Source organism: Ailuropoda melanoleuca, chromosome 7 (assembly GCF_002007445.2).
Source record: "Ailuropoda melanoleuca isolate Jingjing chromosome 7, ASM200744v2, whole genome shotgun sequence".
NCBI lineage: Eukaryota > Metazoa > Chordata > Mammalia > Carnivora > Ursidae > Ailuropoda > Ailuropoda melanoleuca.
Window position 1 is genome coordinate 25213688 of NC_048224.1, and position 23476 is coordinate 25237163.

Here is a 23476-nt window from a genome sequence, read left to right on the forward strand (position 1 = left end):
AACCAGAGATAAGGGAACAAACCAGACCACCCTGACCTAGGGGTGTGGGGTGGGTGTCTTTTTTTATGATAATCATCTGTGACCAACAAAGAATAACCAAACCCTAAAAAGGAAGTAAGCCTTTGAAGGTATTATCACTAGTCCTTGCTCAAAGGTGTTATCAGCAGAAATGTTAAAAGGATTTAAGAGCCTTGGTTAGCGGGGCACCTGGGTGGCACAGCGGTTAAGCGTCTGCCTTCAGCTCAGGGCTTTATGGGATCGAGCCCCACATCAGGCTCCTCTGCTATGAGCCTGCTTCTTCCTCTCCCATTCCTCCTGCTTGTGGTTCCCTCTCTCGCTGGCTGTCTCTATCTCTGTCAAATAAATAAATAAAATCTTTAAAAAAAAAAAAAAGAGCCTTGGTTAGCTTTCTATAAAAGACCAATCCTAAAGGCCCTCATTGGCAACCCTGTTAGGAACCTTCTTGGTCTTGAGAGCTTTTTCTGTATCCTCACTTAAACTTTTATCGATTTACTCACTCCCCTCGTCCTCGAGATTCATTTTTCAACTCCAAGAGACAAGAACCTAGCTCTCCCGCTTCACCAGCTTGGTTGGGTGAGGGCTCTCTTCTAACAGCCGACTTCCCCTTGTAACCTCACCTGGAGGATTTGACTAGGGACCTCAGAGATCTTTTCTGTAGCACTAATCCAATTCATGTGGGCTCCAGCCTCAAGGGGCAATCACTTCTCAAAGTCCCCACCCACCTCCCAATACCGTAGTCTTTGGGGGTATTTCAGTGTGTGAATTTGAGAGACACAACCATTCAGACCACAGACAGCAATTGCTTTAAGGGTCTCAGCCGAATTGCTAAAGGCAGGCCAGGGTGGAAGATACGGAGAGTGGTCAGATACCAAAGATGGGGGATTCTCACAAAAAGGCCTTAGGATTCTTGCCCAAACTGGATTCTACAGGGAAGCCCAAGGTCAGGCCTAGTTAGCAGACAACTCAGAGGAGCCTGATTAAAGTTTTGGTCAAAAAAGAGGCTCTTTGTCAGCTCCAGGTTTTACCAGAGCTTCTTAACCCTGGCGATGCATGCGGTACTTCTAAAAATATCAAAGCCTGGGCACCACCCAACGACCACTACACTCCCATCCCGGAGATCCTGATTCAGGCCGTCTCTGCTGAGGTCAAGCCTTCGTTTTGTTGCTCTGGTTAGAGTTTCTGTTTTCCCTAAGAGGTTCTGCTGGGGTGTCAGGTTGAGAACTGCTGCTTTAGGAGAAGGTGGGCGCGCAAATACACCTATCTTCGAAGCTATTAGGCCCGCACCCCCGGTCCCCCGGGTTCCCAGGCACCCGAGCCGCGCTTGCGGCGCACCACCCCGAAGGGGCGGGGCAGGGGCCGCAGAAGGCGGGGCCGCGGCCGAAGCCTCGCCGCTCCCCTCGCGGGAAAGCACTGCGCGTGACTCGCTGCACCCATCGCAGCGAGGAGCGGGGGAGTTGGGCAAGCACCGCCGGCCCGGAGGACCGAACCAACGCGCCGTCCGGAGGGGAGGTAGGAGGGCAACCCAGATTGGACCATCGGCGCCGCGGCTGCAGGGGGGAACCGGACATTACCAACCCGGCCGGAGAGGAGGGGGGGCGCCGGCCTGTCCCAGCTGCAACGCGACCCCAGGAGGGCGCGAGACACCGCCAGCCCCGCAGCCGCTGCCAGCACCCTCGCCGCCGGCACCGTAGGATCACACTGAGGCGAGAAACGAGGTAGGGACGCCTCTTTGGGGTTGGCGGGGTCCGGAAGACCCATTGCCCTCACGTTCCAAATGATCCCTTAGGAGAAAGCCCTCCGTGCCCCCGCCATTCCCCTCAGCCCTGTCCGTGGCCGGTCATCACCACCCTCGCCGCCGGCTCCCACCCTCTGGACCGACCTCATCCTGTCCTCCTCCTGACCCTCTACCATCCGCTGAGCCCTCAAGCACCAAGGACCAAACATCCCTTTGGGCGTCACCTCAGATCCACCCCAACCGTCTCCTCAAACTGTCCCTTCCGTGACACCCCTCAGCTGAGTCGCTCCCAGCTGTCATCGTTGTACCCACGTCTCGTGTGACGGCCCTGGGGAGGCAGTCGCGGAGCACGCAGCCCCGGGACTGTGGCGGGGGCCTCCGCCCCTTTGGCCCCTGGTTCCCAAGTCGGTATCTACCTGAGCCAGGACAGGATCTTTCTGTCACTCTCACCTTAGGAAAACGTTTGGCTTGACATTTTGCCAGTCCCCCGCCGCTGCACTTACGTGCTGCGAAGGGCATGGTGATCTGTGCCCAGGTCTTGCTTGGGACTGCCAAGCTGGCCCAGTGGACACCAGGGGACTGTTGTGAAGGCAAAGACCATACACTATTCATTTGTATCCTCAGCGCCCAAGCACAGTGCCTGACACATGTTTGCACCCAGTAAATATTTCATGGGTGGGTAAATGAATGAATGAGCCCAATGTAGAAGGTGTGAGGCGGAGGGCTTTGGTGGGAAAGGTGTCTCTAGTTAACATGAAGGGGGGAAAAAAGGAAGAGTATGGGGGGTTACTTGTGATGCTCATGCAGGGAGCCTAAAACTTAATATATTCAGTCTTTCAATTCATGCATCTAATTTCATTCAGGTAGGACCTTCCATGTATCAGCTGCTTTGTGCTAATGTTTGTTTACAAAAAAAAAAAAAAAAAGTCAGGGTTGGCTGCTGCAGAAATTCTTATTGGTAAGTGCTTTAGAGGCTGCCCAGATAATCTTGAAAGAGCTTTGCCCAAGTGACCTGCTCCTCTTGCCCTAGAGACTAACTACCCCTCTGGGGAAGATTTCTGGAGGTCAGCCACAGCCTTTAAAGCTGACTCAGTGTAGCCAGTCAGCTGGTGTCTCAGGGCAGGTTGAGGAATGAAAGTCCTCACTGATTTTACCCTTTAGCTCCTGGATACCCCCACCAATGGCCCTCAGAGACTGGAGTGGTAGACGTCCCAGGCAGGCCTAGTGTGATAGATACCAAAGATTCCTAAGTACTACTGTAGTATGATCAGGCCATATTGGGCCATTTATATCTCAGTAGACCAGAGTCAGACGGGGATTACCACTATGTGAACAGTGTCAGTAATAAATGAGAATGTGAGCCTTTTAAAGATGGCGTTCTCAAAGAACAGCCTGAAACCTGTTTGTGTTGATCCTTAGGAGGATAACCTAAACAGATTCAGATTCCTGAAGGTGACACAGGGTTCAGAGACCTCAGTTTTGCCCCAGGTTCTGTGGGGAAGTAGATGATTCTGTAGAGTGATGAAACAATGGCTGGGAAGCTGTAGGAGTTGATAAGCTGAGTAGTAGTTGCTTGACCAGTCGTGACATTATTGTAACTGGGGCTCAGAGTAATTAGTAAAAATAATGATTGGAGTTCCTTAGGAGGCAGTGGTATGGCTTTGGGGAAGGAGAAGATCCCACTACTATCCCTGTACTCTGTTACCTGTGCCCCTCCTGCTGTAAGTACCATACTTAACACCTTTGTTTCTCTTCCACTTTGAGCTAGGTCAAAATTTTATTTCCTCTGACTTCTAAGTGTTTAAAGTCCCTTTTCCAAGCCAGGAAGCTGAGTATGTTCTCACCCGTTTCTAGCTTTGATTTGTCCTTCTTCACTTTTTCTCCCCCCACCCTCTGATCTGTCTTTATAGAGTAAATCTTGGATAATAGAAAACCAAAGCACGGAGGGGCTCCTGAGTGGAGTCCACACGGGCACTGCATGTGGAGACCAATACTTTTTTTTGGTGGGGGAAGTGGAACCAGTTTTTAAGGAGCTTTTTCACTTTTTCCTCTCTAGACTCCCTATCAAGTAAGACCTCAGTAAGCCCAGAACACTCTGGATTATTTGATTTATTTTCTCTTCAACTTCCAGTACTTCAGAGTGTTGCCAGATAAAATACAAAATGCCAAGTTAAATTTGAATTTCAGATAAACAACAAGGTGTCTGTATTTTTGTTTGCTAAATCTGGCAACCCTAGTTCATGAGAAGGCTTATGCGTTCTAATTTTCTCTCTGCAAACTTAGGACAATAACTCACCCTTCTCTTCTGTTACTCATACATAATGACAGAGCACCCTATTAAAAGTCAGTTGACTGGGGTGGCTCGTGACACATTAGGGTAAGGGTAAGCTCTGTAGAGATTGTCTGATTGATCAGTGTTTGGGTTCCCCAGGAAACACCCACTCAGACATTGGCGTATAATAGTATAGTACCTGTCAAATGAGTCTGTCATGCAAAGTGAGCATATTATTTTGAGTGGCCAGATATCAGCATGGCTCTGAGAGAGGTGGTCAGGAGTGGGGATGAGAGTGGGATGGGGTACACTTCTAACAAAAAAGTGTAATTCATAGCAGAGCTTCCCATACCACATTAACTTTTTTTTTTAATTGTGGTAACATGTATATAACATAAAATCTACCATTTTAACCATTCCTTTTTTTTTTTTTTGTCAGCACAAGCAGGGGGAGTGGTAGGCAGAGGGAGAAGCAGGCTCCCCACTGAGCAAAGAGCCCAATGCGGGACTGGATCCCAGGACCATGGGATCATTACCTGAGCTGAAGGCAGATGCCCAACCGACTGTGCCACCTAGGCACCCCTTAACCATTCTTTCTTTAATATTTTTTTCATCATAATAAGTATACTTTTGAATTCCCATCCCCTATTCCCCCCATCTCCTCACCCACCTCCCCTGTGGTAACCATCAGTTTGTTCTCTGTACTTAAGAGTCTGGGGGCTCCTGGGTGGCTCAGTCATTAAGCGTCCAACTCATGATTTGGGCTCAGGCCATGATCTCAGGGTTATGAGATTGAGCCCCATGTCAGGCCCCATGCTGGGCATGGAGTCGGCTTAAGATTCTCTCTCTCTCTCCCCCTCCCTCTCTCCCCCCTCCCATTCTAAAAAAAAAGTCTCTTTCTTGGTTTTTCTCTCTTTTTTCCCTTTGCTCATTTGTTTCATTTCTTAACTTCCACATATGATTGAGATCATATTGTATTTGTCTTTCTCTGACTGACTTTGCTTAGCATTATACTCTCTAGCTCTATCCATGTTGTTTCAACTGACAAGGTTTCATTCTTTTTTATAACTGAATAGTATCCTGTTACATATATTCTGTAATGTGTGTGTGTGTATATATATATACACACACACACATACCACGTCTTCTTTGTCCATTCATCTACGGATGGACGCTTAGGCTGCTTCCATAGTTTGGCTCCTGTAAATAATGCTGCGATAAACATAAGAATGCATGTATCCCACCAAATTAGTGTTTTTGTATTTTTTGGGTAAATATCCAGTTGTACAATTACTGGATCATAGAGTAGTTCTATTTTTAATTTTTTGAGGAAATTCCATACTGTTTTCCATGGTGGCTGCACCAGTTTGCATTCCCACCAGCAGTGCAAGAGGGTTCCTTTTTCTCCTCATCAACACTTGTTGTTTCTTGTGTTTTGATTTTAGCCATTCTGACAGGTACGAGGCGATATGTCATTGTGGTTTTGATTTGCATTTCCCTGATGATGAGTGATATTGAGCATCTTTTCATGTGTTTTTTGGGCATCTGTATATCTTCTTCAGAGAGATTGTAACTATTCTGAAGTGTAAAGTTCAGTGACATTAAGCATATTCACATTATTATCCATCTATCACCACCATCCATCTACAACAAAACTTTTTCATCTTCTCAAAGTGAAACTCCATACCCATTAAACAATAACTCTCATTCCCTCTTCCCCAGAGCCCCTGGCAACTACCATTTTGCTTGCTTTTTCTATGAACTTGACTACTCTAGATTACTCTATGAATTTGACTACTCTTAAGTTAAATCATATTATCTGTGACTGGTTTATTTCATTTAACATAATGTCTTCGGGGTTCATCCACTTTGCAGCTTGTATCTGAATTTCCTTTTTAAGTCTGAATAGTAGTCATTAATAGATGTACCACATTCTGTTTTATTCATTCATTTGTTAATCGACACTTGGGTTGCTTCCACTTTTTGCTATTGTGAATAATTCTCCTATGAACATGAGTGTACAAATATCTGTTTGAGTTCCTGCTTGTAATTCTTTCCAGTATATACCCAGAAATGGAATTGCTGGATTATATGGTAACTTTATGTTTCCTTTTTTGAGGAACCAGCAGACTGTTTTCCACAGGCTGTACCATTTTACCTTCCCACCAACAATATAGTGTTTCAGTTCTTCCACATCCTTGCCAACACTTGTTATTTTCTGGGTTTTTTTGTTTTGCTTTTAATAACAGTCAGATGAACGGATGTGAAGTGGTATCTCGTTGTGGTTTCGATTTGCATTTCTTTAATGGCTAGTGATGCTGAGCATCTTTTCATGGGCTTATTGGCTATTTTTATATTTAGAGACATGTCGAAATCTTTTGCCCATATTTTTTTTAAACTCATTCTTCAGGGGCGCCTGGGTGGCACAATGGTTAAGCGTCTGCCTTCGGCTCAGGGCGTGATCCCAGCGTTGTGGGATCGAGCCCCACATCAGGCTCCTCGCTGTGAGCCTGCTTCTTCCTCTCCCACTCCCTCTGCTTGTGTTCCCTCTCTCGCTGGCTGTCTCTATCTCTGTCGAATAAATAAATGAAATCTTTAAAAAAAAAATAAACTCACTCTTCAAAAAAAATTTTTTTAGGATTTTATTTATTCATTTGAGAGAGAGAGAGAGAACAAGCAGGGGGAGAGGCAGAGAGAGAGGGAGAAGCAGACTCCCTGCTGAGCTGGGAGCCTGGCATGGGGCTTGATCCCAGGACCTGGAGGATCATGACATGAGCCGAGGGCAGACACTTAACCATCTGAGCCACCCAAGTGCCCCCATCTTTGCCCATTTTTTGATTGGGTTATATGTCTTTTTATTACTGAGTTATATGAGTTCTTTATATATTCTGGATAGAAGTCCCTGATCAGATATATGATATACAAATATATTCTCCCATTCTGTGGGTTGCCTTTTCACTCTGTTGATTGTCCTTTGATGCACAAAAGTTTTAAATTTTGGTGAAATCCTATTTGTCTGTTTTTTCTTTTGTTGCCTGTGGTTTTGGTGCAATATACAAGAAATCATTGCCAAATTCAGTGGCACAAAGTTTTCCCCCTATGTTTTTTTCTAGTTTTATGTCTATGGTTAAGTCTTTGATCCATTTTGAGTTAACTTTTGTATATAGTATAAGACAAAAGCCCAACTTTATTCTTTTGTATGTGGATATCAATTTTCCCAACACTGTTTATTGAAAAGACTGTCCTTTGCCCCATTGAATACTTTTAGCATTCTTGTCAAGTATCATTTGACCAGATATGCCAGAGTTTATTTCTGGGCTTTCTGTTCTATTCCATTGGTCTGTATGACTGTATTTATGCCAATACCACACTCTTTTGATTACTGTAGCTTTGTAGTAAGTTTTGAAATTAGGAAATGGGAGCCTTCCAACTTTATTCTTCTGTTTCAAGATTTTTTTGCTATTCAGGATTCCTTGAGGTTACATATGAATTTTAGGATGGATTTTTCTATTTCTGCAAAAAAATATTGTTAGGATTTTTTAAATGATTGCATTGAATCTTCAAATTGCTTTGGGTTGTACTGACATTTTTTTATTTTTTAAAAGATTCTATTTATTTATTTGACAGAGATAGAGACAGCCAGCGAGAGAGGGAACACAGCAGGGGGAGTGGAAGAGGAAGAAGCAGGCTCATAGCGGAGGAGCCTGATGTGGGACTCGATCCCATAACGCCAGGATCACGCCCTGAGCCGAAGGCAGACGCTTAACCGCTGTGCCACCCAGGCGCCCCGACATTTTTTTAACTAACATGGAAAGAACACTTAATACATTGTTGACTATAGGTACATTGTTGTACAACAGATCTCTAGAGCTTATTCATCTTGCTTGACCGAAACTTTATACCCGTTGAACAACAACTCCCCATTGCCCTCTCCTCCAACCCCGGCAACCACCAATTCACTCTTTGACTCATTAATTTGACTATTGTAGATATCTCATATAAGTGACATCAGATGATGTTTTTCTTTCTATGCTTAGCTTATTTCACTTAGCGTAATGTCTATTTATGCTGTCACATATTGCAGGTTTTGACATCTTAACTATATTAAGTCTTACAATCCATGAACACAGGGTATCTTACCATTTATTTGTGTTTTCTTCCATTTCTTCCATTTTTTTCATTTCTTCCTGCAGTGTCCAAGTCTTTCACCTCTTTGGTTAAGCTTATTCCTAAGTATTTTATTCTATTTGATGTTACTGTAAATGGAATTGTTTTCTTAATTTCCTTTTCATATTTTTCTTTGCTGGTGTATAGAAACAACAGATTTGTATGTGTTGATTTTGTGCCTGCAGCTCTGCCAGATTAATTTATTAGTTCTAACAGTTTTGTGGGGCATCTTTAGGGTTTTTACTAGTAAGAACAGGTCATCTGCAAACAGAGACTCAGATGTCTTTTATTTCTTTTTCTTGCCTATTGACTAGAAAAGAGTTTGATAATTTGGTATGCAAGTCCTTAACAAACACTGAGAACAAAACTGTATTTTAGCCTAGTATATTAATTAGTGTTCATAGTGAATCATTAAGAAAAAGTTTTAAAAAAGAAAAAAATTAAATTATAACCTATATACTATATGTAAAACAAAGTATATAAGTAAAAGTGTACTTTTTTTTTTAAGGATTTTATTTATTTATTTATTTATTTATTTATTTGAGAGAATGAGAGAGCAGGAGCTGGGGGAGGAGAAGAGGGAGAGGGATAAGCAGACTCCACTGAGCACAGAGCCCGACTTAGGGCTCCATCCCATGACCCTGTGATGATGATGACGAGCCAAAATCAAGAGTCAGGCACTTAACCAACTGACCTACTCAGATGCCCCAGTAAAAGTGTACTTTTAAAGGAATTTTACCAAAATACCTAAAATTTTTAAAAAATTAATTTGATACTTCAAGAAGAAATCCTCTGTCCTCTAGAATTTCTTGATTTAACAGGACAGTCTTTTATCTCCTCCAGGAAGATAAGACTTTGAGCTTTGAAATATCTGCTGTGTTTTTGGTTTGTGTGAGGTCCAATAGTCAAAGACAGTGGATTGATAACTGGGTAGAGAGAAAAACAGGGCCGGCCAACTTCTGGCTAGACTTTAGTTATCTTAGGATCCAAAGTCTATACTTAACTTGCTTATCTTAGTATTCTAAAATCTATATTTAACTTGTTTATCTGTTTTTTTACTTTTGTACTTTCTTTTCTTGTACAACTCTTTTTAAAAAAGAAAATGTAGCCTTATATTTAGTGTACTCAGGGAGAAATGGAAAGTTATTTTTATCCATGTTCAGGTAAAGAAAAAAGGAGAGCAGAGTATTCCTGAAGTCAAAATAGATAGGGTTCAGGTGACCCTAAGGATAAAAAGCAAAAACTCAAGAAAGTCGGGGACCTACTGCTGATCCCATTCATCATGGAGTTCTCTTAAAAAAATATTTCCTGGGGCACCTGGGTGGCTCAGCCGTTAAGCGTCTGCCTTCGGCTCAGGGCGTGATCCCGGAGTTCTGGGATCAAGCCCCACATCAGGCTCCTCTGCTGGGAGCCTGCTTCTTCCTCTCCCACTCCCCCTGCTTGTGTTCCCTTTTCGCTGGCTGTCTCTCTCTCTCTGCCAAAATAAATAAATAAAATTTTTAAAATATTATTTCCTTGTTTTTTAAAGTGGTGTATTTATTTACGAATACAGTCAAGTTTTAGGGGCGCCTCGGTGGCTCAGTCGGTTAAGCGTCTGCCTTTGGCTCAGGTCATGATTTCAGGATCCTGGGATCAAGCCCCGCTTCGGGCTCCCTGCTCCATAGGGAGCCTGCTTCTGCCTCTCCCCACTTCTTGTGTGCACTCTCTCTCTCTCAAATAAGTAAATAATCTTAAAAAAAGAAAAAAAGGATACAGCTGAGCTTTTTTAATCCAGACCAACCTATTCTCTCAGAGTTCAGCATAGCTAGTTTTTCTGTAAGGCTAATAATTTCCTTTCAATATCCCCCAAAGCATAATGATTTAAACTTTTCTGTCTCACTTATATATTACTGTATAACAAACCACCCCAAAACTTAGTGGCTTAAAACAGTGATTGATTATGTCTCACAATTTTGTGAGTTGGCTAGTGGGTTTTTTGCAGTTCCAAAAGAGGAGTTCTAGAAATACTTTGATATGTATATATATTTTTTTTAATTTTTATTTTAAATGGGCTCCACACCCAACATGGGGCATGAACTTAAGACCCGGAGATCAAGAGTCACATGCTCCACTGACTTTTTTTTAAATACATACCTTTTTAAATTTTTTATAGAAGTTCTAGAATTTTTTTTTTAATGTAGGCTCCACTTCCAGCATGGAGCCCAACACAGGGCTTGAACTCATGACCCTAAGATCAAGACCCCAGCCACGGTCAAGATTTGGATGCTTAACCAACTGAGCCACCCAGGCGTCCCAGGAGTTCAGAAATATTTTGAATAGGAGCACTACTGTACTGAATTAAGTCTTTCAAGGTGATTACTTTGAGGCATATCTCTTCCTTGGTTGTACAAGAGCTAGTCTACTTCTTCTAAAATATTATTCTCTTTTCTTTATACTTAAAGCTGTAGTTAACTTCTTAGATAATGTAGTGTTTGAGTTTATAGGCTGATTTATGTAATGTGCTTTGCTTGACATCAACACAGCAACCTACAACATCATTAGTTTTTCACCCCTAATGATGATGATTGGAAAAGGGAGGCCTGGAAGCAGAATCACCTGCCTCATTATGCATTTGTGAGTCCTTTCTAACAGCCAGATGGTAGTAATAGTTAACAAGAGTCATTGATCTCATGAGAACAAAAGACAGCTGTGGCTTTGTGTTGGGAAGATCTGTAGTAGAGAATCTCAAACATTTTTAGAGGGGAGTTTTTTGTTCAAGTATATTCCACAAGAAAATGGACACAAAAAGATAAAATCTGAGCTGTTTTGATTGAAAGCAGGGAGTTGGGGAAATAGAGTCTAACCTGGTCATCTCTCCCTCCTTTCCTCTCCGAGATCCCCTTCATCCCGCTTTCTCACAGTTCCCTGAGGGAGCTCTGTAAAGCACAGTTTGAAAGCCTCTGATAAAGATGTTTCTCCTGCTGCGTCATGATTCCTAAGTAGAAACAGGTTCAAGTGAATGGTTGAATTTGAGATCCCATCATCTTCAATTGACCACCCGCCAGATGCCAATCACGGTTTGAAAGAAATATAACCAATATGTGTTCTGCGTACATATGGTTCCCAAATTCCTATATAAAACTGATAGCCTTGGGACACGTGGGTGGCTCAGTCAGTAAAGTGTCTGCCTTGGGCTCAGGGGAATTGAGTCCCACATCAGGCTCCCTGCTCAGCAGAGAGTTTGCTTCTCCCTCTGCCTGCCTCTCCCCCTGCTTGTGTGTGCTCGCTATTTCTCTCTCTCTCTCTCTCTCTCTCTCACTCTCACTCTCCTTCTCTCTCTGGCAAATAAATAAATAAAATTTTAAAAAAAAACCAACTGATAGCCTTAATTTAACAAACTTCTTGGAACTAGGAATGAATTATAGGTACCTTTTTCCCTTTCATCTAAGACCTATGCTAATTTGTTGACCTTTTTCTAGCCATACTTTCTTTTTTTTTTTTTAAAGATTTTATTTATTTATTTGACAGAGATAGAGATAGCCAGCGAGAGAGGGAACACAAGCAGGGGGAGTGGGAGAGGAAGAAGCAGGCTCATAGTGGAGGAGCCTGATGTGGGGCTCGATCCCATAACACCGGGATCACACCCTGAGCCGAAGGCAGACGCTTAACCGCTGTGCCACCCAGGCGCCCCTCTAGCCATACTTTCTTGTTTATAGTATTTAAAAAATTTTGTCTTTAGACTATTTTATAATAATGTATATGCTTTAAAAATGTATACCTTGAACATTGGGGAGCTCTGCACCTCCTTCCTTTTGAGTACCCTTAGCCGCTTTGCCCAGTTTCCTCTAGACATGTGCTTTTCAAACTTGAGGGTGCATAAAAATCCCCTAAAATCATCCCTGACATTCTGATTCAGTAAGTCTAGCTTGGAGTGCAAGTATTTATTTTTCCTTCTCTTCTTTTCTTTTCTTTCTTTCTTTCTTTCTTTCTTTCTTTCTTTCTTTCTTTCTTTTTCTTTCTTTCTTTCTTTCGATTTTATTTATTTGTCAGAGAGAGAGCACAAGCAGGGGGAGTGGCATGTAGAGGAAGATAGGCTCCCTGCTCAGCAGGGAGCCTGATGAGGGACTCCATCCGAGGATCCTGGGATCATTACCTGAGCCAAAGGCAGGTGCTTAACCAACTGAGCCACCCAGGTGTACCTTTCTAATAAATTCTCAGATGAGCCTGATTCTGCTGGTCCATCGACCACACTTTGAGTAGAACTACTATTAGATACACACTCTAATCTCAGCCTTTTAATCAGTGGTTCTCAGAGTTGACCTAACTTTTGTTAGAGGGTAGGGGGTGCAGGGGAGAGCCCCACGTACAGGACCCAAAAATTGAAGGCAAATAGTGCCACTGTCCAAGAGTGTTATTTGGGGCATATCATTTCCACACTGGCTTTTCTTCCTTAGAGATTAAGATTATAAATCTCTCATTCAAGATGAAGGGATTGTGGAGAATCGTTCTAAGGAAATGCTATTAGCTGCCCGGACTTTAACTAGAAAATATTTAAACTTAAATGTTTTTTTATGGAGAAAGATGAAATGAAAGGTACTATGACATTTTCCCTTTGAAACTTAAAGCAAAATCTTGTCTATTTTTATTTAAAAATATTATCTGAAAAATATTTTATGGGGCGCCTGGGTGGCACAGCGGTTAAGCGTCTGCCTTCGGCTCAGGGCGTGATCCCGGCGTCATGGGATCGAGCCCCATCAGGCTCCTCTGCTGTGAGCCTGCTTCTTCCTCTCCCACTCCCCCTGCTTGTGTTCCCTCTCTCCCTGGCTGTCTCTATCTCTGTCAAATAAACAAATAAAATCTTTAAAAAAAAAATTTTTATTTTTTCTTAAGATAGATGAATATGCTCACTACGGAGAATCTAAAAAATAAAGACAAGTGTAAAATGAAAGTATACCACTGAACAGTTCTTGAAAGCCACATTTTTTAAATTGAGATATAATTGACATACATTTATATTAGTTTCAGGTGGTACAACATGATGATGCAATATTTGCATAAATTGCAGATGACCACCACAATAAGTCTAGGTAACAACCATCATCATACATAATTTTTTTTCTTGTGATGAGAACTTTTAAGATTTACTCTCTAAGCAACTTTTAAATATGCATTATAGTATTAACTATAGTTGCCATGCTATACATTACATCCCCATGACTTATTTCTTTTATAACTGGAAATTTGTACCTTTTGACTCCTTTCACCCATTTCTCCCACCCCCCAACCCTACCCTCCTTCTGACAACCACCAATCTGTTCTCTGTATCTAAGAGCTTCGTTTTTTTGTTTTGTTTAGATTTTGCGTGTAAATGAGATCATATGGTATTTGTCTTTCTTTGTCTGACTTATTTCACTAAGCATAAGTCCATCCATGTTGTCACAAATGGCAAGATTTCCTGCTTTCTCATGGCTGAATAATAAGAGGAATTCTCTACATTTGTTCTGACTGAAGTCCTTCCCCTGACCCGCACAAATATTTCTATTCCTCCTTTAAGAATCTACTCATATGACATCATTTCTGAAACCTTTCCTAACTACCCCTTACAAATGTAGGTATGATTTCCACTGTACTTCCTTTGGCCTTGTCTGGACTCCATTATAACAGTTAACACCGAACTGTAAACTCTGTGAGTGCGGGAATAGTCTTTGAATCCAGGATCTCTCAGAAATCTTAAGAGATCCTGGTCTCATCCAGTTTTGGGTTTTTTTTTTTTTTTTAATTTTTAAGTAGTGTGTACACCCAGCATGGGGCTTAAACTCTGAGATCAAGAGTCACATGCTCTACCAAGTGAGCCAACCAGGTGCCCCAGTTTTTGAAGTTCTTTATATATTAAAAACGACTGGGGCACCTGGGTGGCTCAGTCAGTTAAATGTCCAAGTCTTGGTCTTAGCTCAGATCTTGATCTCAGGGTCATGATTTCAAGCCCCATGTTGGGCTCCATGCCGAGCATGGAGCCTACTTAAAATTTTTTTTTTTAAAATGACTGAAAACCAAAGGAGGATTATAATAATTTTGGCATATTTTAAATATTTACATAAATAAACTCTGTGTAATATAAGAATCACATGATCATTTCAATAGATGCAGAAAAATCATTTGACAAGGCCATGATAAAAACACTCAACAAATAGAAGAGAACTTCCTCAAGCTGATAAAGGGCATCTACAAAAAAACCCCACAGCTAACATTGTACTTAGTGGAAAAAGACAACTAAAAGCTTTCCTTATGAGATCAGGAACAGGAGGAGGATATCTGTTCTTGCCACTTCAACATTGTACTGGAAATTTTACCCAGAGCAATTAGGCAAGAAAAATAAATAAAAGGTATCCAGATTGCAAAGGAAAAAGTAGAACTATTTCTGTTGGCAAGTGACATGATCTTGTATATAGAAAGTCCTAAAGAATCCACAAGAAACTATTGTAACTAATAAATGAGTTTAGTAAGATTGTAGGATGTAAGATCAGTGGGCATAGGGTTTCTTTTAGAGGTGGTGAAAATATTCCAAAATTAAATTGTGATGGTTGCACAACCCTATGAATACACTAAAAACCACTGAATTGTACATTTTAAAAAGGTGAGTTTATGGTATGTTAATTATATGTCAGTAAAGCTGCTTTACTTATCTAATTTACATGTAAAAATTCATTTGTGCATAAGGATAAAAGGCTAAGTTTGAGGCCCTGTGTGAATGTCTGGCTTGAGCCAAAGGTCTTCCTCTTCCCTAGGCTGATTTCTGGCATATATTCATGTGCCTAACATAATGTCTGACAAATAGTATAAGTTCAATAAACATTGTGTAATGAATGAATTATGGTAACTGAACTGACTTAAAGCCTAGATCAGCAAATCTACATTCCTAAGGTTTTTTTGCTTTCACCAAAGATCCATGAATTTATTAACATGGACAGAAATTCTAGCCTGGCCCCAGGATGAGTTTGGTTTTAGCCCTATAAAACAAGTTTTAAAGAAAATAGAATGGTCAGTTAATAGTAGTAGGCTAGATAAAGACCTTACAAAAAGAAGATCTATAAATCAGGCTGACATAAGGTGAAGCATAAGTAGGAATTTTTTAAAAATAAGGTAAATATATAAAAACAATTTAAAAATAAAACAATAATAAAATAAATTTAAATCACCTATAATCCCATCTTGCCTATCCTTTCTGTTTACATGCATATATAAAGTTTGTAGGAATGTAATTACACCATTAAAATTATTTTGTATTCTGCTTTAACTAACATTGTTTCCTAAGCATTTTTCCATGTTGCTATGAGGCTTTACGGTTTATGGCTTAGTGTATTCCATTCACTTGTTGGAGTACCCTCAATGGTAGGCCTTTAACTTTATTCACATTATAATCATTCTCTTAAAAATATATTCATCTAGTAAAACCCTAACCCTGAAAGAACATAACCCCTCACCTTCCCTCTGTCTGTACTGAAACACCTCGCGTTGCTGGAGAAAATTGAACAGCCCAGCAGGTTTAGTATCACTTTAAATTCATCATCACCAAACTTACGTTGGCCAGCAATCTTGCTATATTTTTCTTACAGAGTTTTTCTTCTACTCTTTATAACAAATATTTTATACTTTCACTACCTTCTGCAGCTCCTGACCCTCCTTTTTTCCCCTCCATGCACTCTGTTGATGACTTTGACTCAGGCACTTCAGAAAGAAAAAAGAAGCCTTAAAACATGAACTTTCTCACTTTCTACTACCAGTCTGCAAATGTGTCTACAGCTATCCTCTCTTCACTAGTTGGAATGGAGGAAATATCCCAGCCGTCAACAAAGGCCAATTCCTCCCTGGTGCATTGGATAGCGTATCCTCCTACATTATTTTTTCAGCCATTGTAGTGTCCTGAAATATTTGCAACTGGTTGGCTGCCCAACAACTGTTTTCCCACTGAAACCGAACACAATTTATTTAGGAGAGTTTATCCACCTTCCTCCCCACTGGCCTCTGAATGTTAACATAGCTGGGTGTAATGGTTGAGATGGTGATAACCATCCCGTCACCTAATAGAATATCTGAATGACATGCTGAGGCTCTGAATTAACTATCCCCACAGTAACTCTACCTCTGGTCTTCTTGATAGGTCTGACTAATAAATTTCCTCTATTGCTTAAGCTGTTTTGAGATTGTTTTTTATGTCCATTCAGCACAGAGTATCATACCTAAATGATACACTTTTTAAGCTACCCCAAATGAATCTGTATCCTGAGTAAAAACAGTGTGATTCCTATACAAATGGAACTTCGAGACAATTCCCTAATGCCACCCCCTCCTACCCATCTCTTCTGATCTGTTTGCTGATCCCAAGCTCAACCTGTATAGAAATTCTGGAGCTACTACTACTTCTCAGGATGTTATCATTTAACCCATCTCTTTTCTAAATCTTCAGTATGAGTGGGGAGGAAATTAGGGGGAAGAAAGGAAAGGAGGGAAGGAAGGCAGGCAAGCGAGTTATTTCTCTGAACGAAGAACATTGAGTCTCCAAATTAAAAGGGTACTGTGCCCTCCTTAATACCTATCACCAGCCTATCCTGCATGGTGCACTGGGTGTTATACACAAGTAATGAATCATGGAACTTTACATCAAAAACTAGGGGATGTACTGTATGGTGACTAACGTAATATAATAAAAAAAAATTATTAAAAAAAATAAAAGGGTACTGTGTGCCCAGTACAAAAATAGAAATAACCTACCCAAGGGTACCTCATCATCAAAATTTGGAACACTGGAGATATGGAGAAATTCCAAAACTCTTCTTTAAAAAAAAAAATTAGATACAGATATCAGGAATCAGAATGACATTGGGCTGAACAATAATGAAATCTAATTAGCAAGCAATGGAGCAATGCTTTCAAATTTCTTTTTTTTTTTTTAAAGATTTTATTTATTTATTCAACAGAGATAGAGACAGCCAGTGAGAAAGGGAACACAAGCAGGGGGAGTGGGAGAGAGAAGCAGGCTCATAGCAGAGGAGCCTGATGCGGGGGCTCGATCCCATAACGCCGGGATCACGCCCTGAGCCGAAGGCAGACGCTTAACCGCTGTGCCACCCAGGCGCCCCAATGCTTTCAAATTTCTGAGAAGAATTGATTTTTTTTTAAGTAGACTCCATGCCCAGCATAGAGCCCAACATGGAGTTTGAACTCACAACCCCGAGATCAAGTCCTGAACTGAGATCAAGAGTCGGACACTTAACCAACTGAGACATCCAGGTGCCCCAGAAGAATTGATTTCTAGCCTAGGATTTTATACACAATCAAATTATCATCTGTGGAAGTTTTTTTGTGTGCGTGAAAGTTTAAACTATATATTTTCAGACATTCATTTCAAAAATGTTCCTTCTGTGTATCATTTTTTAGGATGCTATAAAGGGTATGCTCCAGCAAAATGAAAGCGTAAACAAGAAAGAAAAAAAATGGGATCTAGAACCTAGGGCAACTAACATAAAAGAAAGGCAAAGGAAATTCCTAGAATGATGATAAAGGGAGGCCCAGCATGATAGTGGTGTCATAAGCACAGAAAGGAGCCTGTTCAGAATGCATCAGGAGAACAGAAAGTTCCAGGAGGATCTTCCAGGGGAAGTAAACTGTATTTGTTGGAAAGTTATATTGAGAGGGATTTTTACTGTTCTGCTAGATAATTTGGGAAGAATTAGGGGCAAATGTATAGTGAACTAAACCAAAAGAGATGCAAGTATTATAAATTATATAGTAATAGTGAGGGTCTACAGACTACCAAGTCACAGTAAACACTGGATATTAATTTAACCAGAAATTGTGAGGAAGGTGGATGTGAAATTGCTGAGTTTTTGTCTTTTATACGAAGAAATAAAAAGAGAATGTTTAAAACCAAGAAACTAAATAAGCATATTATTTATAAACGTAGCCAGCTGAGATAGCTAAAAGATTTGAAAGTAGCGGTCTCTAGAATGACACAGAGGTGGGAAAGGTGGAGCTGAGGATTGCTGTTTTTCATTATAAATCTGATAATACTATTTAACTTCGCAACCATGTGCATTTGTCAATTTGATAAAATAAATATTAATTTTTTAAAAGTCCTTTGACCACATATCACCCCCTTGGTACTGTCCCATTTCTTTACTCTCTCTATTTCTCTACCCTCTTTAACAGCAACCTTCATTGGCCATCTGTGCTATCTCCACTACTCAATTTTTCTTTTTTCTTTCTTCTTTTTTTTTTTTTTTTTTTAAGAGAGAGCATGCACACAGGTTGGGGTGCAGAGGGAAAGGGAGAGAATCTCAGGCAGGCTCCATGCCCAATGCAGAGCCCAATGCGGGGCTATATCTCACAACCCTGAGATTATGAGCCAAAATCAAGAGTCAGACGCTTAACCAACTGAGCCACCTAAGTACCCCTCCATTCACTTTTGAACCCTTTTCTAATTTCATTTCCTGCCACTCCTCTGAGATGATTTATGTCAAGATCACCAGTGAACTCCAGATTGTCAAATAAAATTGACACTTTCAACCACATGACTTCCTTTCAGTTTTTCTAAGATACCATCCATTTTCTTCCTTGGGGCCTCTCACACATGTCATTCCCTTTGCCTGGAATGTTTGTCCCCCACTCTTTACCTGTTTAACTTCCTTTCAACTCACCTTTCAAGGATCAACTTAAACATCATTTTGCCAGAGAGACCTTCCCTGACCTCTTAACCAGTGCCTTAATTAGTCTTAATCAAGTCCTCTTAATGCCCTGTATTTCTTTTCATGACATTTATCACACTTTGTAATTATATTTTTATTTGTTTAATTGTCTGTCTTCCTTCAGTAGCTTGTAAGCTCAGTGAGGGCAGGGATAATATCTCTTGTTCACCATTCTATTCCTAGTAATAGTGTCAATTCCCTGGCCTATAGAAATCTTTGCCCAAAGATTGAATATAGCCCTTGAAAATGGTGTTGAAGGAGGGCCTAGAATTCGAGTAATAATTGTAGGAATTAGAAGAAAGGATAGACAAGAAAGACTTTTGTAACACAGAAGCTATAGGATTGAGAGTCACATGGTGTATGTGTCTAGAAATAATTAGATCTTTTAAGGAGACTCTTGCCAGCCCATGAGTTTATGCAAAGGACTCACTTTCACCGTGTTCTGCTGACACTGAGCAATTCAGGTAGTCAAGGGCCTGAACTCACTGTGTTCACTGGTTAGGGAATTCTTGACTCACAGATAAGTTGTAAACTCACTGTAACCTTCTTTCTTTGTATTCCTTTGGGATGTTTCTTGGGACAGAGCCACTTTACAACTTAGGGGATAAAGAACAGAGCCATGAAGAAAGGTTAAAGAATTTGGGATGGTGTGCCTATTGAAAAGAAAAACATGGGTAGGATGGTGGCAAGTCTCCCTGTTGTAAATTAGCAGATTGAACAGTAGAACAGTCTCGAAAAGGCAATAGGAGGTACTGGGTTCAAGAAAAGAGAAGAGATTCATGATGAACATTTATTATAGTTGCCATTTACCAAGCCCTCACTAAATACCAGTCACTGTACTAGATGTTTTCTGTATCTTCTTTCTAACTCCCACAACCCCCCTCTAAGAGAGGTATTATTATCCCCACTTTACAGGTAAAGAAACTCAGACTGAGGAGGATCAAATAACTTGCCCCATGCTACAGAATTAGTCCTTAAGAACAGAATTACATACTGACCTTTTAATAACTCTCTCTGTTGACCAGAAAGAAATAAAAGTGAATGGCCTATAGCTGGAAATCAGGGTTCTGTTTCTTCACTGTAATGGACAGTAATTTGTTAGCCGAAGTGAGTTCCTATGCTTAAGTAAAAGTGTGTGAAGTAAACAGGGACTGAACTCCAGCAAAATGAATGTCAGTACAAGTAGAGCTCAACTGGGAGCAGGTTATTGATAGATTCTAATGACTCCTTCAAGGACCAGAATTTTCAGTTCAAATACAGATCATTTCAGTTGCCAATTCAGTGTAAACTGATCCCTGATTAACAAATACGTTAAATGGCCTCCCTGGACAGAGCTGGCTTTTGTGGATTAGCTATCTTTCCTTTGAACGTAGCATATTCCAAAGGCATACTTCATGGTTTATATGGTCATAGTTATTCAATTATTTGTTTAGTCTCCACAGGTGAACTATAAGCTCCATGAAGGAAGGCACCAGGTCTGTTCTGTTCACATAGTACAGTATCTCGCACTTCATAGGTATTCAGTCAGTGTTTATTGACTGATTGATCCAGTTCTTGTGCAAGACTTTGGCATCTGAGGTTTTTCATGCCAGTAACAAATTCTTCCATACACCTGCCTAAAGTAGCGAAGGAAGCCCTTCCAAAGCCCTATTGGTATGCTTCTAGGTCAGGCTATTAGATTTCCCAGACCCGGCCTCTCTTGCATGAGCCCCAAAGACTTGATTCTATTTGGGTTCTGGTTTTGGCAGTGGGGCTTGTCCTCATTCTGAGATTTTAACTATAAATGGATCAGGCTATTTCCAGGAGAACTCAGTGGGTCCACAACTGAGGGGCAGTGGGAGTTCAGTTACTGCTTTCCTTGCTGGAACCTCCCCATCTCTGTCCAGAGATGTCTCCAGTATAGGTTGGCCAGTCAGGAAATTCCAAACCCTTTTCCTGAAACTCTAAATAGCTTGAGGAATCTCTCCAGCTGGAGTTGGAAAAGCTCCCAGCAAAGAGAGCTGGGTCTTACGTAACTTTACAGACTGCCCATTTTTAGGAAAAAACAAACTGTTCTCAGCTAGTGTTGGACTCTTTGAGACACATCCTGCATTCTTTCCTAGATGCTCAGCAGCCCCGCTGGAGGCAGCTCATAGAACAGAGTTGAAGACCGGTGAGGTTAAGTGGGGAGAGATGAAGGAAGAGGGGGTGTGGTCTGTCATTCTGGCTGGAACATGCTGTTCTGGTTCTCTTGCTTCAGCTCCCACTAGCAGTAGAGGGAGTGCAGAGCTGGATGTGAGGAGACCTGCCGGAGAGGAATTATACCTGGGCATACTCACCCTGCACATTCCAGAAGCCAACCACTGTACTCACTTGATCTTCTCAGCACCCCCCACCCCAACAGGAACTAGAACTAGTGTGTAAATATGTGTACCGCTGTAGAACCAAATTCTGCTCTAGGAAAAAAAGAAATTTCCAGTTTAGTTAATGGTGAAGATTCAGGTCCTCCTTAGTTCAATTCAGTGAACATTTTAAGCCACATGCCAGGCTCTCTAAGTTAAGTGACTACTAAGATGAGCAAGACGGTCTCTATCCTTAACATGCAACCAAGGAGGAAAGAGGAAATGTATATACTAATTATATACACTTTTTTGCTTTATATTTCTTTCTTTTTTTTTTTTAAGATTTTATTTATTTATCCGACAGAGATAGAGATAGCCAGCGAGAGAGGGAACACAAGCAGGGGGAGTGGGAGAGGAAGAAGCAGACTCATAGCAGAGGAGCCTGATGTGGGGCTCGAACCCATAACACCAGGATCACGCCCTGAGCCGAAGGCAGACGCTTAACCGCTGTGCCACCCAGGCGCCCCTTGCTTTATAGTTCTTGTACTTCATGTAGTTCTTGTATTCTTAACTCTGTTATAAAGGTAACTGCCAAGTTTATGTCTACCTGTGAACTAATGTCCTAGGTAATTCAAGATAAAAATACAAGAAAATTTCCCCTCTTCACATGTGACCAGTTATTTTGCCAAATTATTCAGGCACAAATTTTAAGAATAGTCTCACCCTAATTCGTTGTTTTTATTTCCATAATTTTCTCAAGCTAATGTTAGGCATTTTAGAACTTTGAATATAACTTAAATCTTTCAAAATAACAAATAGCTTTCTCAGTGAATTATAATTTGCCCTAGAACATGTCTGCAGTTTTTGCTTCTTGCCTGAAATAGGCGTTAGGCACTTCGTAAGTACCTGTTGATAGAGGTGTCTATCCTCTTTTGGGCTGTAAATGGGTGGTCCCTCTTGTCTTCTATGATGATATGGTCCACAAGGCCCAGACTTTCCAGCCTTTTAGCCTAAGGATCTTAATTGGCCTAAAAAGAATCATCAGCCCATTTACTGCTTGAAAACTCAAAATACAGGTAAAGAAAAAGAACTAAATATGTGTTTGTTTTTTTAATAAAATGGGATCACACCATGAATCGTACCTTATAAATTTTTTTATTAAAAAACTATGTCATGATATTACTCAGCTATCAGAAAGAACGAATTCTCAACATTTGCTGCAACATGGACGGCACTGGAGGAGATAATGCTAAGTGAAATAAGTCAAGCAGAGAAAGACAAGTATCATATGATTTCTCTCATCTATGGAACATAAGAACTAGGATGATCGGTAGGGGAAGAAAGGGATAAAGAAAAGGGGGGTAATCAGAAGGGGGAATGAAACATGAGAGACTATGGACTATGAGAAACAAACTGAAGACTTCAGAGGGGAGGGGGTGGGGGAATGGGATAGACTGGTGATGGGTAGTAAGGAGGGCACGTATTGCATGGTGCACTGGGTGTTATACGCAACTAATGAAGCATCAAACTTTACATAGGAATCTGGGGATGTACTGTATGGTGATTAACATAATATAATAAAATAAAATTTAAAAAAAACTATGTCATGATATAATTAATAAAAAGCTATATTATGGAACATAGCGGAAGGGAAGGAAAAATAAAATAAGACGAAATCAGAGAGGGAGACAAGCCATGAGAAACTCTTAACTATAGGAAACAAACTGAGGGTTGCAGGATGGGACGTGGGTGGGGTGATGGAGTAACCAGGTGATGGGCATTAAGGAGGGCACATGATGTGATGAGCGCTGAGTGTTATATATAAGACTGATGAATCACTGAACTCTACCTCTGAAACTAATAATACACTCTGTGTTAATTGACTTTAAATTTTAAATCCTGAGAAAAAACTATATCATGGACATAGTTTCATCTCAACAACTATTCTAAACCAATATTTTTTAATGTTTTATAGACTGTTTCATTATGGGCTGCCTCATAATTTAATTGATATACTAATGAAAGAGCATTTAGAATATTTTTTTTAAATTTTTGCTTCTATAAATGGTGCTTCAACAAACATCCTTAGGTATATATCTTCGTATACTTTTATCATGTTATTTCTTTTAAATTTATTTCCTAGAAGTAGACTAAAAAGAATACTTAATTTCAAATTCTGATACATGCTGCTTAGCTGCCCTCTTGAAAATTTCATTCATTTCATTCAAAAAGATTTATG

General features: G+C 40.7%; 1 protein-coding gene across 1 annotated transcript in view; it reads left to right on the forward strand.

The window, feature by feature from the left end:
• Window positions 1–1444: 1444 nt before the first annotated feature.
• The window catches only part of RUSC2 (RUN and SH3 domain containing 2), a 69725-nt gene continuing 47693 nt past the window's right edge, over window positions 1445–23476 (forward strand). Inside the window, exon 1 of the mRNA XM_011224530.3 lies at window positions 1445–1736. The gene's annotated coding sequence lies outside the window, so the exon portion shown is untranslated. The remainder of the gene's footprint in view (window positions 1737–23476) is intronic.